The sequence below is a fragment of the Ovis canadensis genome, chromosome 3 (genome assembly GCF_042477335.2).
Source record: "Ovis canadensis isolate MfBH-ARS-UI-01 breed Bighorn chromosome 3, ARS-UI_OviCan_v2, whole genome shotgun sequence".
NCBI lineage: Eukaryota > Metazoa > Chordata > Mammalia > Artiodactyla > Bovidae > Ovis > Ovis canadensis.
Window position 1 is genome coordinate 69,490,045 of NC_091247.1, and position 14,796 is coordinate 69,504,840.

The following is a 14,796-nucleotide window of genomic DNA, read 5'->3' on the forward strand; positions in this document are numbered from 1 at the left end:
TTTCTCTCTAAAACTATAGTCCGGTTTGTAGATAATCTTGAAATATTTCACTCAAAATGCAGTAAAATTTTTGTTTTTAAATTCTGCTTTTATCTCTGTACATAATAAATCTTCTTTGAATCATGAAACTGCTAAAAATGGTCAGCCCAAGACAAAGAAGATTTTTATATTTCTTCCTCTAGATGGCGACATAGGACTGTGTCTTTGAAGCAGAGTGCTTTCTTGTGTCGGGAGAGACCAACTGGGGCTGTTTGAATTAAATGGAAAATACAGGATTTGTTTCCTTACTGACCTACAAGGGGAAAAAAAGTGCAAATAAATGATATCTACAGGACTAGATTTTTCTAGTCTCCTGTCAGTTTAAAGGGTAGACTGTTTGGATAGCTTGTTTGCTTTATAAAAGTAGCAGTAGAAAAATAAAGGGATGTGAGTAGAAAGAAGACTGGAGTAGCAGTTATTTATTGAGCTTATGTCAACAACTCTTTAGCTTCCTTTCTTTGGTTGCTATGGCAACTCCCAGGTTTATTCATCCCAGCCCTCCTTTTGATACAGCTCAGAAGCCAATGGGATGTTGGAGCTGCCGACAGACTGCCTACTTCAAATCCCATCTTTGCCTTTGACTAAACGTGTGACTCTGAACAAGTGATTTAAACATGTATCTTTGTGCCTCAGTTTCCTCATCTGTAAAGTGGGGGTGATGATTACTGAGAGTAAGCATGTGAGGCACTTAATACAGTGCCTGCCACACACTGCACATTCAATAAATTAGCAATCATCACCAAACTGCTATCCTCGTCATGTCTGTGCTTTCTAGGAAGACTCATCAAAGTCTTTCTTTCACCATATTTTAGGATGAAGCATGGGTCTTGGTATTGGCCAATCCCAGACAAGGAGAAAATTAGGTGCTAAAGAATATAACTTTAATATCTTTGACATAAAATGTCAAGTTGTTCAGTTTTTCATTTTAATGCAATTGGATGAATGGATGAATCACTCTAGTCTGTTTGTAATTTCAAATATTTATAATATTTGCTTTAACTAGAAATTACATAAAGAAAATTTATGCAGAAAGCCAAACTCTACCAATTATTTCTTCTTTTAAATAGACTTCTACATACTCCAATCCATGTTTCTATTTCAGCATTTACTCCAATTATTAGGAAAAAAGAGAATAAAAATAAGCACCATTTTCCAAATTATATAACCTTAACAAGAAAGTCCAATCAACTCATATTTGCCAGAGATGTTTGGTTTAATTTTACTACTACCTTTTAGCCTTTCCTTCTTGATATTGTTAATTACATTAGGATTTAAGCAGTTCTTTCAACATTCACTCTCTGTCACTGATTTTTTAAAAATTGTCAAAATAATTTTTCATATTAACAGCCAATATGCCTGCTCCCAGCTGATCCAGATTCAGTCAGTCTGTTGATTTGGTTGGTCTGTTTTATTCTTCTTTTAAGCAGATTCAATTTATGTATAAAGCCCCAATTCTTTTGCTAGCATCCCTTAGCTAATTGATCACTTATCCTCTACACAGGGTCGTCTGTTGAATTTGAACGCTTTACTTCAAATGGAATCATTCCTCATTTTGGTCTAGTCACCATCAGTGAGGCTTAAGCCTTCTGGTGGCAGTGATGACTGGCCATCCACACTCACGCTTCACTCTAACGGCAGGCGTGGCAGAGAAATATGAGGCCGTAGAGATCTCCCAAAAAATCTGGGCAAAGAGAGTCAAGAGGACCCATCTGCATAGTACAGCTTGGTGCTTTCCAACACTCTGCTGCCTTTTACACATTCTACCTCGATAGTCAATGTGACTCAGCTGAACTCTTAAGTTTTTGAGGGATTTTTACGTTACTCATTTATTTTGGACTGTGCCAGCTGCGCAGGCTCTTCTCTGGTTGTGGAGCGGTGGGGCTACACTCTAGCTGCAGTGCTCAGGCTTCTCATTGCCGTGGCTTCTCTTGTTGCAGAGCACGAGCTCCAGGGCACAGGGGCTTCAGCAGCTGCAGAATGTGGGCTCAGCAGTGGCGCCGCCAGGCTCTAGAGCGCAGGCTCAGTAGCTGCGGTGCATGCGGGCTTAGTTGCTTCTCAGTATGTGGGATCTTCCTGGATTGGGGACTGAACCCATGGCTCCTGTGTTGGCAGGCAGATTCTTTACCATTGAGCCACCAGGGAAGTCCTGAGCGATGTTTTTTAAAGTCAGAGCAACTTCATCTCGGTGATCTCTGGTCCTAGTCCAGTGTTTTACTTGCTTCCTACCTTACCAGAGGGAAGTAAGTCCATCCTTTCAAACCAAACACCAGAGAGAAACATGGTGTGGCAATATGTTACTCTGGTGTCTCCAGTGAAAGTCACTCTGTTGTATTCATGCCTTTGTGTATTCAAGTCCTTGACTCTGGCCTTGACCATGTTTTTTGCTTTGGCCAAAGGAACATTAGCAAATGTGGTGCTAACAGAGGCTCAATGAGCACTTGCACACAGGGGCTTGTCCTCTTGGAAGGCTTCATCTTGGAGCTAGTCCCTGAAGGGTGAAAGACCAAGCGGTGGGGTGGGGGGGCACTGGGAGCCATTAGGACGTTCCAGTCCCAACCAGGCTGCCAACAGAGAGCAGCAGTGTGAGTGTCCTCAGCCACACAACATGGAGCAACACTTCCTTTCAAAGCAGCTGAGTCAACCCTCAGATCTGCAAGAAGTAATAATTGTTGTTTAGTGTTTACATTTTGGGATGCCTTGTTAACACAGCAATAGAGAGCTAAACACGTGCTGAAAGTTATCTTCTTAACTACACATAGTGCTTACCCTAGGTTTTCTCTTAGGAAGGCATTCACATACACACATTTCATTTTGATAAAGATTCAACTCTAAGTTCATAACCAAGTGAAATATCAGAAGGATGCCTCAAACCCTGCAGCGTGCTTTGGCCTCTGAGCTATTTAAGAGCATGTCACCCAGGACATCCCTGTTCTCACTGACAGCTCTTCCAGGGAGCCAAGCTAGCTGGCCCTCCATGCACTGCACAGCTTATTTCTGAAAACGCTGACAGATTGTTTCACAGAATATTGTCATAATACTGTGTCACTGAATCTTGAACTGCCTTCGTGGTGGCAGATTTCTGGAGGGATTGGTTCTATCTTTTTATCTATTTACGACTCTGTGTTGAACCCTTGAAATTGGAAAGTTATTATCTCTGAATTGTAATTAATATCTGCAAATTCTAATGAAATTTTAATAGCCTAATCAATAGTTTAAAAAATAGTTTCCTTTTTCATTAAAATGTACATTTATTAAACGTAATCATGAAACTATAGAAACCTATAAAGAGAAATTTTGCTTAGACAAAAAGCATGTACATTATTAACAGTGAACTATGTAAATAAACTCCAGTACATCCACACAGTGGAGCGCTATGTAACTATAGAAAGACGAGCAAGCTTCGCTTATACCAATATGGAAAGAACTTCTAGATGTATTTTTAAGTGAAAAACAGGCAAGTTTCAGAAGAGTGTACATGGTGTGTTTCCCTTTGGACAAAAAGGGTGAGAAATCTATTATTTGTATTCGCATGTAGGTGTAAAATATCTAAAAATCTGAGTAGGAAACTGACACTGGGGGGATTCAACACTAGAAGGAGACTTCTCACATATACCTTTTTATACATCCTGGTTTTTAAACTGTGAGAATGTGCTATCTGTTCAAAAGTTATTGAAGTTTGGGCAGACGATAACTAAAATATTAACAGTGATTGCCTCTGGAATTACTGTTAATTGATTGCCTATAGAAAGTCATAATGTTTTTTCTTTTGCTTATTTGTATTTATTTTATCTACAAAGACAAATCATGTAATTTAAAAAGTAGTATTTAAAACCTATTGAATAAAGAAAAAAATCCACTGATAGTTCCATCATTCAATACAACCACAATTATTATTTTTCTATGCATAAGCTTTGTAATCTCAAATATATACAGTCTAGTATCTCTTATCTTAATATAGCAAGGTTTATTTAAACATTTTCCTACAGCTAAACACTTGGATTTTTGGTTGTTGTTGTATCCTTTCATAAATAATGATGCAATAAATCTGTTTATACAAAAAGTTTTCCTAGCTATAGCATAAATCCTCAACAGTAAAATTATGTTTCAAAGGGTATAAACATTCTCAGAACCCTGAAAATTTTTCCAAACAAATTGTTGTCAGTAGAAATTTATGAGAACTCAGTAGAATTTATATGACAACAGGGAAGCCCGGTGTACTGCAGTCCATGGGGCTGCAAAGAGTCGGACATGACTGAGCGACTGAACTGAACTGAACAGGTTCATTCAATTATCACTAGCATTGATTAACATTTTTAAAGTCTTTGCTAATAGGCCAAATCAATCTCTTTATAATTGTTTTCACATTTCTTTTGCAACTAATGAAGATGAACACTTTTAAATTTGTGTTGACCTATTTAATTCCCCCCTAAAAATCTTTTTTTCCAAGTTCTTTGCCCATACTGAGATCTCAGAGGTTTTGCTTTGTTTATGGGTCCTTTAAGCCATGAAATTAAGACACTTACTCCTTGGAAGGAAAGTTATGACCAACCTAGATAGCATATTCAAAAGCAGAGACATTACTTTGCCAACAAAGGTCCATCTAGTCAAGGCTATGGTTTTTCCAGTAGTCATGTATGGATGTGAAAGTTGGACTGTGAAGAAAGCTGAGAGCCGAAGAATTGATGCTTTTGAACTGTGGTGTTGGAGAAGACTCTTGAGAGTCCCTTGGACTGCAAGGAGATCCAACCAGTCCATTCTGAAGGAGATCAGCCCTGGGATTTCTTTGGAATGAATGATGCTAAAGCTGAAACTCCAGTACTTTGGCCCCCTCATGTGAAAAGTTGACTCATTGGAAAAGACTCTGATGCTGGGAGGGATTGGGGGCAGGAGGAGAAGGGGACAACAGAGGATGAGATGCTGGATGGTATCACCAACTCGATGGACGTTGAGTTTGAGTGAACTCTGGGAGTTGGTGATGGCCAGGGAGGCCTGGTGTGCTGCAGTTCATGGGGTCGCAAAGAGTCGGATACGCCTGAGCGACTGAACTGACTGAAGTGAACTGAAGCGTATTTTAGTTATTAGCAATTGTCAGGTCTTGTCTGTCTTTTTCATTGGAACTATTTTCCCTCTGCCATCTGCATTTTATTTTTTTCATTTTAGAATGTTGAGTTTTTATGAATTCATATCTAACTTGTGTGCTTTGACATGGATCCCTTCAATCAGAGGTTTAATCAAGATTCCATTTTATTTTCTTCTATTTGATATATTTAGATTTTTTAGAACTTTTTAATTTATTTAGAATTAATTTCTGTGCAATGTTAGAAGAGGATTGAATAGGTATTTTAAATTCCTTAATCCAAATTCCTTAATCATGTTTATTGGATAATCTTTCCTTTTCCCATTGACCACATGGCCTTCCTTATATTTTCGTTTCTTATGCATAGTATTGCCCGTTTCCCATTTCTGTACTAGGTACTATGTTGCATTGATTTGTATCAGTATTATATGCTTTACATAGTTTGAGAATATCTTTTCATAAATGGCAGCCTTGGTACCCATAGGACGATCACAGTCATTTTCTTTGATATTTATAATCTATTCCAAGTAAATGATTTTATCTTTCAAAAATGTTCCATGGTTTTCACTGGAAATTTGGATAAATCTATAGTTTAAGTAGAAATTGTTTCTTTATTATGTTCTTGCCTCCAAAAGGAGCACAGTTCTTGGATCCATTCAATCAGGCCTTATTGTAGCTCACCATCATTTTTGCTTGTTTATTCATTTAGTTGGTTGGTTTTCTTTTCATGCTAAGTTGCTTCAGTCATGTCCAACTCTGTGACGCTATGGACTGGATCTCACCAGGCTTCTCTGTCCATGGGATTTTCCAGGCAAGAATACTGGACTGGGAGTCATTCCCTCCTCCAGGGGATCTTCCCAACCCAGGGATCAAACCCAGGTCTCTTACATCTCCTGTATTGGCAGGTGGGTTCGTTACTACTAGTGCCAACTGGGAAGCCCTTTCTTCTCATAGGTCATATATATTTCACATTAAAAGTATTTCTTGGTACTTTATGGGGTCTTATTTCTATTGTGAATAGGGTCTCTTATTCCCTACATGCTGCTGCTGCTGCTAAATAGCTTCAGTCATGTCCGACTCTGTGCGACCCCGTAGACGGCAGCGCACCAGGCTCCCCCATCCCTGGGACTTTCCAGCAAGAGCACTGGAGTGGGGTGCCATTCCCTCTCCCTGTTTCCTACATAGAGGAATGTAATTGATTGTATATTTACCTCAAATCTGGCCCTTTTGGTGGCTCTATTCTCACACTGGGAAATGATTTCTAGTTTAGGTTTTCTGGAAATACAAGTTGTTTTGACTCTTAACTGAGCCTGGAACTCTGTTAATTCATGGAGAAAACAAAAGTCATTGTGGTTTTAAGAGGGCCAATCAACTGGTTTCTTTGAATAGTTCCTTTCTATTAACTTCATTGTTTTGAGGGTATAGCCTATGTTTTAGGGATGTTACCATGCAATCATGTAAAACTAGAAATGTGTGCTTATGCTGATACTTACAAGTACAATAGCAGTTCTTGATTCAGATATGAGCAGGGCACCCAGCTAATTCTCACTGTATTGACAATCTCAGGTGAGGAGAAGTGAGAATTCTAAAACAGAAAGGAAACTGAAGAACTCAGCGAATGACTGAATCAGTGGCGGGTTCAATCCGCCCAGATGTCAGAGTCCATTCCACATGGGATCTGCCTTTGTACAGACAGGTTTGATACCACCTTTGTGTAGATAGAGTCCTAAAAGAATCAGAAAGGCATTGGCTTCATGGATGTTTATCACTTAAAGCTGCTATGGAGATACTCATTATTGCCTTTATTTTAGCCAGGAAACAAGGTTCCTCTCTGTCCTCTTCATCACAAGTCTCCTGTAGAAACACACGGAAGTGGGCTCTGGCTCCTTTTGTTTTATCCCAGGAGCCAACATGGCCAACAGTGCTACCTCTCCCGGGAGAAGTCGTCATGCCCAAGTCCCAGAAGACTAAGATGAAGAGAGATGGGAGCAGGGCATTCTACCCCAAAGAAAACCTGCAGGAGGGCAGGGGACAAAAACAATGAGAGGATAATTAGGAGGGTAGGAGGAAGTTGAGAAAGGCCTGATGTGGACTGATAGATACCTTAAGGGTTAAAAAAAAAGAGGCGGGGGGCGGGGGACTGTTATAATCCATCCTCTGCATTCTGTGTAACATCTAAAAACCAGATTTTCCTTCTGACAATGGCTATAACTTCCTACCTTCCAAATGTAAAAGGACTGGTTGAGGGGTCACCTAATCTCCTTTGGAGAAAGGTCAAGAGAAAGGATCCTAACATGTGAGCCACCACATTTACTTAAAATTCCTGTTTCTGTCAAAAAGGTGAGTAAAAAGTCCAACTGGAGTAGCAATTTGGCAGAGTTTGAAAGTTCAAAGGGTGCACATGTATCGGTAGGAAACTTTCCACTGAGCAATGTCAACCAAATGCTAGAAATGTCAAAGTAATACAGTTAGTAAAGAGCTAAGAGAAATTACTTGTGCCCTGAGAAGCAGCTGGAAGATGATAGAAAAAGGTCATTTTTTTTTTTTTTTTTTACATTCGGGAAGTAAAAGTAAAGCTGGCAATCTCTGTGATAAGATCTATGCCCAGGGACCCCTGCCCAGAAACTCAGAAGCAGGAAGCACAGTGGTGCACCACTGGAGGAGAAGTCCCCTCAGGCTGATGTAGCCTGGTGCCGGAAAGGTCAGAGGAAACAAGCATTCAACTGTTTTTCTTCTTTTCATGTGTTCTGACCCAGAGGCTCCCTCCCTCCTCCTCTTAGATGACTGCTCTCTTTGTGGCTCGCTCTGGTATAAAATCAGGATGAACTGTCATTCCTAGTTACCTGGGGAGAAATGAGTTCAAAGTAACCTCCTGTGCTGGCAAACCCGTTCTTCCTCCAAGCTCTTGACAAACTGACTTCCTGCACTTGGGGGTGCACAGGCCTCATCCTTTTGGGGAAGGGCCTTGTAAGACTCTTGCTTCTTGGAAGGAAAGTTCTGACAAACCTAAACTGTGTATTCAAAAGCAGAGACATCACTTTGCCAACAAAGGTCTGTCTAGTCAAACCTATGGTTTTTTTCAGTAATCATGTATGAATGTGAGATTTGGACCATAAAGAAGGCTGAGCGTTGAAGAATTGATGCTTTTCACCTGTGGTGTTGGAAGACTCTTGAGAGTCCCTTGGACTGCAAGGAGATCAAACCAGTCACTCCTAAAGGAAATCAATCCTGAATACTTATTAGAAGGACTGATGCTGAAGCTCCAATATTTGGCCACCTGATGTGAAGAGCCGACCCATTGCAAAAGACCCTGATGCTGGGAAAGATTGAAGGCAGGAGGAGAAGGGGTGGCAGAGGATGAGGTGGTTGGATGGCATCACTGACTCAATAGTCATGAATCTGAGCAAACTCTGGGACATAGTGAAAGACATAGGAGTCTGGCATGCCGCAGTCCATGGGGTTGCCAGGAATTAGAAACCACTTAGCGACTGAACACCTTACTTGCCTTGCTCACCACTGCCCCCAGAGTATGACGCAGTGCATGACACCATTGGATACACAATCACTGAATGAAGTTTTTGTTTTTTGTTTTTTTGTTTTTTTTTTTTAATTTTAATATCTTTAATTTTTACATGCGTTCCCAAACATGAACCCCCCTCCCACCTCCCTCCCCATAACATCTCTCTGGGTCATCCCCGTGCACCAGCCCCAAGCATGCTGCATCCTGCATCAGACATAGACTGGCGATTCAATTCTTACATGATAGTATACATGTTAGAATGTCATTCTCCCAAATCATCCCACCCTCTCCCTCTCCCTCTGAGTCCAAAAGTCCGTTATACACATCTGTGTCTCTTTCCCTGTCTTGCATACAGGGTCGTCATTGCCATCTTCCTAAATTCCATATATATGTGTTAGTATACTGTATTGGTGTTTTTCTTTCTGGCTTACTTCACTCTGTATAATCGGCTCCAGTTTCATCCATCTCATCAGAACTGATTCAAATGAATTCTTTTTTACGGCTGAGTAATACTCCATTGTGTATATGTACCACAGCTTTCTTATCCATTCATCTGCTGATGGACATCTAGGTTGTTTCCATGTCCTGGCTATTATAAACAGTGCTGCGATGAACATTGGGGTACATGTGTCTCTTTCAATTCTGGTTTCCTCGGTGTGTATGCCCAGCAGTGGGATTGCTGGGTCATAAGGTAGTTCTATTTGCAATTTTTTAAGGAATCTCCACACTGTTCTCCATAGTGGCTGTACTAGTTTGCATTCCCACCAACAGTGTAGGAGGGTTCCCTTTTCTCCACACCCTCTCCAGCATTTATTGCTTGCAGATTTTTGGATCGCAGCCATTCTGACTGGTGTGAAGTGGTACCTCATTGTGGTTTTGATTTGCATTTCTCTAATAATGAGTGATGTTGATCATCTTTTCATGTGTTTGTTAGCCATCCGTATGTCTTCTTTGGAGAAATGTCTATTTAGTTCATTGGCCCATTTTTTGATTGGGTCGTTTATTTTTCTGGAATTGAGCTGCATAAGTTGCTTGTATATTTTTGAGATTAGTTGTTTGTCAGTTGCTTCATTTGCTATTATTTTCTCCCACTCAGAAGCCTGTCTTTTCACCTTGCTTATAGTTTCCTTTGTTGTGCAGAAGCTTTTAATTTTAATTAGATCCCATTTGTTTATTTTTGCTTTTATTTCCAGAATTCTGGGAGGTGGATCATAGAGGATCCTGCTGTGATTTATGTCTGAGAGTGTTTTGCCTATGTTCTGCTCTAGGAGTTTTATAGTTTCTGATCTTACATTTAGATCTTTAATCCATTTTGAGTTTATTCTTGTGTGCGGTGTTAGAAAGTGATCTAGTTTCATTCTTTTACAAGTGGTTGACCAGTTTTCCCAGCACCACTTGTTAAAGAGATTGTCTTTACTCCATTGTATATTCTTGCCTCCTTTGTCAAAGATAATATGTCCATATGTGTGTGGATTTATCTCTGGGCTTTCTATTTTGTTCCATTGATCTATATGTCTGTCTTTGTGCCAGTACCATACTGTCTTGATGACTGTGGCTTTGTAGTAGAGCCTGAAGTCAGGCAAGTTGATTCCTCCAGTTCCATTCTTCTTTCTCAAGATTGCTTTGGGTATTCGAGGTTTTAAATCAAACTGTATTTTCAACCTGTCTCTGCTCATTCCTGAGGCTCCACAGGACTTTCTTCAGAACATTGTTTCAGACCCAGGGTATGAAACAGAGGGACAAGGGACTTTTATTCTATCCTCTTTTCCTCAGATACTCTGGAGTCTCTGCTGTGATCTCTAGCCACACCAAAAATAGGCTTTTTTCCTGAGAAAATTGATCCAGGACTGGCGAGTCATTCATTTTCTTAATTTGGTGGAAACCAAGGCTGGGTCTTAACCTGTTTCCCAGAAAAGCTGGTCCTGGCTAGAGCTGCCAGAAGGGTCTCAATGCCACCCAGACCTTGAGACACCTCTAGCCAAGATGGAGTCGTTAGCAACTGGGTTTGAAATGGGAGATGGATTTTTATCAATTTTAGACTTCCATTTATTTGAACTTCAGCTCACAAGGGCAAGATAATTTGATTTTGAAATTTAATTCCTTCAAAATGTCATTGTCTTTGGATTTTTAACGTGCAAGTAGGTCTGATCTTTAAACTTTCATTTCTCCCTGAGAAATTTGTAATGTAAGAGGGATTTATATTCACACTGGGGACTTTATTTGTGGAGTATCTTAATGTGATAATTTAAGGCTCTCATCAAAGAACCTCTAATGATAGACAATATGACTGATTTAAATGGGGGTCACAAACAGAACAGGGAGTGAAATGTCCAGTTTTGTGAGCTCACTGTATGGTTCTGACCCATCTCAGAGCCTTCTGCAGCAAAACTTAAAATGCCCAGCAGATTTTTTTGAGCCTGAAGCTTATACAATTTGTAGGAAGGGAGCAGTTTAAGGATAAAAGAATGTAAGTTGATGAATACAAAATTAGCTTTAGGACCTTGGAAGGGGCCTGAGCATGTGCAGGGTTGTGAAGCATGAGCATTCTCAAATTTGTGATAAATCCATCTCTGTTGCCCACCAGTGGTGTGGAGGGGACCCCCTAAAACAGTGGCTAATCTATGAAGATAAGAGCAGGATCCTCCTGATGAGTTACTGGTAGCTCCCAAGATAGCCATACTCCTGGCTGAGCATAGGCTTAAGGGTTGCAAACTCACTTCAAATGATTTGTTTATTCACAACAGATTCCTCTGATGAATATCCATGGCCTCCATTGTAACTCCCTTACCAAGCTACAATGAAAGCAATTCTTAGATTGAATTCTGCTACCCATGCAAATACTGATGAGCAGGCAGACGCCAAACAGTACTGAGACCTATTCTGGGACCTCTGTGAAGGCCCAGTTCTGTTCTGGGAGATTAACTAGAAGGTTAAACTTCTAGTTTAACTTCTAGTTTAAGGCTGCTGCTACTGCTAAGTTGCTTCAGTCATGTCCAACTCTGTGCGACCCCATAGGTGGCAGCCCACCAGGCTCCCCAGTCCCTGGGATTCTCCAGGCAAGAACACTGGAGTGGGTTGCCATTTCCGTCTCCAATGCATGAAAGTGAAAAGCGAAAGGGAAGTTGCTCAGTTGTGTCCGACTCTTAGCGACCCCATGGACTGCAGCCTACCAGGCTCCTCCGCCCATGGGATTTTCCAGGCAAGAGTACTAGAGTAGGGTGCCATTGCCTTCTCCGAGTTTAAGGCTAACTAGATGCAAATATGACAACATTCTGTTGACAGGATATAGATAGATTGGGGCACAAGAATCCTCCCGCTAAATGTTGCAGTGTTGGTTTTTTTGTTTCCTAAGAATAAGGGAATTTTCCTACATAAGAACTGTACCAATATTAAAATCAGGAGATTTAACTTTGATATAAACCTATTATCTAATCTTCAGTCCATATTCAGATTTTGTCATTGTCTCAGTAATGCCCTTTATAGCTTTTTCCCCCCTCGGTCTGGGATCCATTCCAGGATCACACACTGCAGTCAGTCACCAACACGTTGCCTCCTTTAAGCTGCAATAGTTCCTCAGTCATTTTTTGCCTTTCATGCCCTTGACATTTTGAAGCATAAAGACCAATTTATTTGTAGAATGTTCCTCCTTCTGGCTTTGTCTGATGTTTCATGATTAGGTTAGGGTTCTGTATTTTTGGCAGGGATGCTGCAGAAGTGAGGCTGTGTCCTCGGCGCACCGTTTCAGGAGGCACATGGTAACGGCTTGCCCCATTATTGGGTGATGTTAAATCTGACGTCTTGGCTGAGATGGGACCCTCCAAGACTCCTCACTAAGAAGCCGAGGCTTCCCGCTTGGTAATTAAACGACCGCCAGGAAGACCCTGTGAGCCTATGCGAATGTATGGCTCATCACACAGCCCATCTACTACTCTGGGCAGCATTGATGAGTTTCTAATTCTGTCATTTCAATTTTTTTATTGTTGAATTCCTATTATAGGAAAGAATATTATTTACTTCATCATGAACTCACAGGATGTTATTCAATAGGTGGTTATCCATTATTACTAAAATTTCAAATCCTATTTAGGTAAGCGTGAGAGTGTCTGTAATTTCCAACACCCGCTTTCTATACCTCTCATTTTACTGGCATCACCCATTTGTCTAATTAACAGAGTCTCTACTGTTAGTCCAAGATAAAGATAGCTGAAGCATTTTTCAGTGTATATTCCTGAATTAGGAAAACTGAATATAGAGTGTAGATTAAAGCAAATGTACATATTTACATCACAGTGCCTATGCTGAAGAATTTAAAGTAAATTATAGAGTATATAACAGTGATTAAACCTGAAAAGTCAACAGAATGAAAAGCTGGGTAATGCCAAGAGGAAATGTACCCACCTCCTCTTGGAGCTAAATTAGTATGGCTGTTTTGCTCCCTGTCTGAGTATAAGTTCAGCTCATCCCCTCTCGTTTTTGCTCTTGGAAATCCACCTTGCCTGCGTGGAGCTCTGTCACCCTGCTCCCCACTAAGCTGTAGCTTAACAACAAACGTCCTGCCTTCACTGATGGAGGGAGAGATGGTCCAGCACCTCTGTGTCTGGGCAGGTAAGTATATCTAATGCTCAGATTCCATTACAAGGTCCATTTGCCTTAACAAAGCCACTTCCTCTAACCTAGCCTTGACCCAGTAGTAAAGTTGATATTTTGGCCTTTCTCCAAAGAATATTTCCTGTCTTATTTCTCAGTTGACTTGGAACCTGGCTGGGAAGAGGCAAAATTTACTGGAGTCCTCAACCTTCCAAGGTCCACCCTTTCCATTTGTGCCTCAAGGCAGTTAAGCAGCCTACTGTTGCTGATGACTTTCTCAGCCTTCAACAGACAGAAAGGTCATCAGACGAAGATGAACACCTAAAAGCCTGACTCATCCTCCACACTAAATGCTAGCGCTCCCTAGGATCCATGTTGGTGTCTCATTTCTCAGTCTCACCTCCTCCCAAACTGACTTTCCACTCAGCAGCCAGAATTATGCTATGAAACGAAACCACACCTCTTCTCTGCTCGGAACCCTCCACAATGCCCATCGCTCTCAGAGTAAAAGCCAAAGTCCTTCCCACGGCCTACTGAAATACAAGCATGGGTTGGATTACAAAATAAGAGGGTTAGACTCACCATATCTTGCCTGTGGTCCAGTCCCTCACTACCTCTCTAAATTCTTCCTCCTACCCTTCCCTTGCTATCTTCTCTGCAGCCACCCTAGGCTTGTCCTGTTGCCCTAACATCTTGGGCATATTTTGTCCTCAAGACCTCTGCCCCGGCTGTTCCCTCTTTCTGGAACAATTTCCCCTCATTTAGCTGCATGACTCATTTCTTACCTTCTTTGATATTTTCCCAAATGTCATCTTCTTGGTGAGACCATTGCTGGACACAACCCTACCTCAACTGCAACTCACTACCCACTCCTGCCAAATACATACATCTCTTTAATCTCTCTTCAGCACTTATTAGCACCTAATATTATTATGTATTTTATTGTTAATTGTCTGTGTCTCACCAGTAAAATGTAAGATCTCTCAGGACAGGGTATACAACAGAAGAAAGAATCTGAAAGCTGGAACACAGAGCGATTATGCAGAATGCCACTGTTATGGATGGAACGCTCCCCCTCAAGCTGTGCCCCTCCCTCTCCACTCCTATGTTGCAGCCCTAGCCCCCAGTGCGGCTATATTTGGAGATGAGGCCTTTAAGTAAGTAGTTAAGGGTGGGGTCCTGATCCAATGGGATTAGTGTCTTTATAAGAAGAGACCTTCCAGCTGCTTCTCTCTGTGTGCCCAGAGAGGTCATGTGAACACACAGTGAGTTGGTGGCTATCTATAAGCCAGGAAGTGGCTTCCATGATGGCTTAGTGGGTAAAGAATCCACCTGGAATGCAGGAGACATGGGAGATGTGGGTTCGATTGCTGGGTTGGGAAGATCCTCTGCAGAAAGAAAATTGAAACCCACTCCAGTATTCTTGCCTGAAAAATCCCATGGACAGAGGAGCCTGGTGAGCTGTAGTCCACAGGGTCACAAGCGGTGGGACATGAATGGGTAACTGAGTATGCAGACACCCACAGGCCAACTGAATCTGCCAGCATGTTGCTCTGATGTCTAGCTTCTGAAA

General features: G+C 41.2%; 1 long non-coding RNA gene across 1 annotated transcript; it reads right to left on the reverse strand.

The window, feature by feature from the left end:
- Positions 1-443: 443 nt before the first annotated feature.
- Positions 444-14,796, reverse strand: LOC138436939 (uncharacterized). Its single transcript, XR_011255677.1, has 3 exons — positions 14,651-14,796; positions 6,610-7,130; positions 444-2,689 (listed from the first exon to the last, which is right to left on the reverse strand). It is a non-coding gene; the product is annotated as an uncharacterized lncRNA (long non-coding RNA).